Source organism: Pyrus communis, chromosome 14 (genome assembly GCF_963583255.1).
Source record: "Pyrus communis chromosome 14, drPyrComm1.1, whole genome shotgun sequence".
NCBI classification, from domain to species: domain Eukaryota; kingdom Viridiplantae; phylum Streptophyta; class Magnoliopsida; order Rosales; family Rosaceae; genus Pyrus; species Pyrus communis.
This window is the reverse complement of record NC_084816.1, coordinates 17,207,110-17,210,980: the sequence shown is the minus strand read 5'-3', so window position 1 is coordinate 17,210,980 and position 3,871 is coordinate 17,207,110. Positions and strand designations below refer to the sequence as shown.

General features: G+C 34.7%; 1 pseudogene; it reads left to right on the top strand.

The window, feature by feature from the left end:
- Positions 1-1,295: 1,295 nt before the first annotated feature.
- On the top strand, positions 1,296-2,791 carry LOC137714473 (ADP-ribosylation factor-like protein 8a; annotated as a pseudogene).
- The last annotated feature ends 1,080 nt before the right edge of the window (positions 2,792-3,871 follow it).

The window sequence follows — 3,871 nt, the reverse complement described above, 5'->3', positions numbered from 1 at the left end:
AGAAAAATGTTTTGGAAAAAATCAAATTAAGAAAGCACTAGGGTTCCACCACCACCTAGCAATCCTATGTATTTTTACCAATTAGTTATGATCTACACATGCCATTTTGAAGGTTAGGTTTTCCTGATTTATATTCTACTTGGACCCTCCAACATAGAACGTATATCTAACATGCAACATGTCCGGACGTTCGGATCAAATCTGAACATGAGAGATTCATTATGCTTTATGAAAACCCTTTGAAAAACCATGCAACCCTTAAGATGTGGTGTTCATCTTAAGTGAAATTACAATTATTAATCACAAGAAGCCAGCATCAATTTCAAGGAACCTTCTGACCAAAATTGCATCAAATTACTTTTTTAAAGATCCTAATGGTGATCAGGCATTAAGACAATTAGATAGTTTTAATCACGGTGCTCAATAATTCAAAGTATGCATGCAGTCAATCATAAGCAATTAAATAAAAATCACCTATTCATGCTAAGGCTTACGGCTTCACCCTAGCAAATGGAATTAGTTACGCATATTCATAATTGAAATCCTAGAAAATATTATTAAGAATAAAAAGAATGAAAACACCTTAAAGTAGAAAATTTCCAAGAACCCTAGCAATTACTCTCTAACTTCCCAAAGTTGCATAAAATAAAGCCTCCCTTTTTCAAGATTAAGAACGGCCAAGCCCTCTGTTTTCTGAGCCCTCCACAAACCCTAAAACATATGTCTCTTATTCCAACTAGGAAACTAAAAAAATAATAAAATATCTTAGGAAATAAAACCCTAATTAAATTAGGAGAATCTGCCAAGTACTTGTCCAGCCACGTTTTTGCTTCAAATATCCTCCAAATCCGGCCCATAATAGCTTGTTTTAAGGATCAGGACGTTCTGAACACATCTCCAGAAGGCCACGAACCCATCCGAGGTCATCGTGGGCTCCAAAAACGCAATTCAAGCCCAAAACGTCACTATTCCAGCACTGCGCATTGCTCCTTTATTTTATTGCCAGAAAATAATCACTTGGTAGAAAAATCTGATATTTTGACACAATCAAGCTAAGTGACTCACGAACGTCCTCCAATCGGAATTACTCCAAAATTCGTCCATTTGACCATGTTTTACTCCAGAAGAAGTCGAAAGTCCTATATTAGAAATACAGTTCAAAGTATCAAAATTCTTTCAAATTATTAACCAAAATATACTAAGAATAGGGTAAAATATATAATATAAAATATACTCATCATAAATACTAAAAACCCTCAGCTCATTTCAGCATTTTTGTCAGTTGAAAGAGAGGCATGACGAGAGAGCTTTGTAAGCTCCTGGTTTCTAGGTTGAGCCCCGATTTCGAAGACAGGGAAGTCGAGAGTGAAGCTTCGAAGTGAAAGCTTCTGATTTGCATCAGTGTTCGATCTTTAAAGATATGACTTTTGTACCAGATTTTCTGTTTTAGCCAGAATGTTCCATTTTTTCCGGTGAGTGAAGCTTCGGTAGCTATATTTCCACAGCCATCCCATTCGTCTCTCTCTCTCTCTCTCTCTCTCTCTCTCTCTCTCTCTCTCATTTCGTTCTCTCTCTAACTCAGTTTTTGTCTCCATTTCTGCAACTAATTACTTGTTTTTTCGATTAGGTTTTTTGGATTTGCAGAGATGGGAAGTCGAAGAAAGTGGTAGGGAATGAGTTCTGGAAATCTTTATTGTTTGTAGGTTTTGTTATTTTAGATTATGAGTTTCAATTTTTGGGTTTCAATCTTAGAGTTTTGCATTTTAATTTTTGTTTAGGGTATTGAAGCTTCATGGATTAGTGTTGGTGGATTTGGCTTTGTGGGTTTGTTACAGAATACTCAATATTTATTAGTTTTGTTATGAACTTGCAAATGTTTGTGAATTACAAGTCTTAGTTCAATATGTAAGAAATTGTGCATGAAATGCACTGCATGCACATGCTATCTCACTTAAGGTATTTGCGTTGCCACAATTATGTTACGTGAGGCAATCTCTTTTGTGTACAGGTTGGATGAAGAAAGTAAGAAAAGGGAATGTCAAGAATAAAGTTGTGGGATCTTGGTGGTTAACCTAAGTTTCGAGTCATGCGGAAAAGATATTGTCATGCAGTTTCCTCAATTGTGTATGTTTGTGCTTACTTGTATATTTTGTAGGCATATAATTTGAATTCTTTTTTTGTTTCCTAACTATGAAAGTAAACATGTAGTTATTGCTGGCGAGACAGTAGAATTGTTAGTTTTTTGTTTACATATGCAATGATATGATTGCCAGTCTTCCGTAAAATGTTTTATCATTCGAAAGAAACTTAATGTTATGTTGAATTTGTCCCTTTTTTTTCATGTTGCAGTTATGTTGTGGATGTTGCTAATTATGAAAACTTGCAAGTCTCAAGAAGAGAACTTCATGACCTCTTAAGTAATGCATCGCTAAATAGCATTCCGCTACTGGTACTACATAACTAGATTGACAAAAAGGAAGCTCTGTCTAAAGAGCATTTGTCATAAAAAATGTAAGTGAACCTTTTCATACTTTGTAAGCAATACGGTTGCCCATATGTGGTGGTTTACTTTGAACAGATCGATGTTTATGTTATTTGTCACATATGAATGTGTTTGTTTTACATATGAATTGTCTTAGTTTTACATAGGAATGATGTGTTGAGCAACGTATTTTGCTGTCCAGGGATCTCAAATCCATCACTGATAAGGAAATTTGTTGGTTCATGGTATCCTCCAAGAACTTTATAAACATTGACAGTTATTGATTGGCTTGTTAAGGATTCTAAGTAAATATTTTACCTTTTTCTTGTTCACACTGATGATATTACATTTTTTTTAGAGTGAATTTCAACAAAGTTATTGAAGTGGCTTTTCCTGTTTGCCCAGTTGGGTTTGTCGATATCTAACAATCCATTATCGTCTTCTGTTATGTACTTGAGGCAAACATATTGGGGTTGTTGCAGCAGCCTTATGTCAATGTTTTGGTTTATATGTATACAATTTGACTTTGTGAATTGTAAAGTACATACTACTTTCGTTATATATGCTATGATTATTTTGGTTAACAAATTTGACATTCTGAGTTGTGTAATGTGCAAATTGCAATCTTTTGGTTATTTTTGATTGTTGTGGATTATGTTGTAATTGTATCCGCTATACGAATATCATATCGTAAATGATATAAGCAACTCATTGCCCAGTCTCCAATTTTATGCATAGCATGTGCATATAATGTATATTTTATGTGCAGCTCATGTGCATTGCGTGTGCATGACCTGTGCATTACCTATGCATAACATATGCATGACATGTGCATATCCTTTGCATGACTTATGCACCGTGATCTAGTATTTATGTCATCTACATGTCGTACGTACAATGTATATAGTGCGTATTTACATATTCCGTACTCTTCACATTAAAGTACTTTAAGACATGGTAAGCGGTGCAAATAACAAACACATGTAGTCCTTATATTGTTATCATCATATAATAGTTAGCAAATACATTCCACGATACTGTTATCATCATATAATAGTTATCAAAACGAGGTTGTACCACCCTGTAACTTGGCGTTAAAACCCTCAGTTCCATGTCTCAACTTGGACATGTATGGTGAATTGTTTTGGCTATCTGAGAAGTCGAATGTGTTTATGCGATGAGGATTTGATGCATGTGACCTACAAAAGTTGTAGGAACCCCAGCAGTCATTTTTTGTCCCAACTTGAAAGTTGCTTCCAATTTGTGGGAAGAAAAAAGTCTTCCCCTCTTTTAGCTTATATACAAGGTTACATATCACTAAGTACCCAAACAAAACCTCAATTAAAACCCATTATCTTTATAATATATTATTATTATTGAGGAACCTTT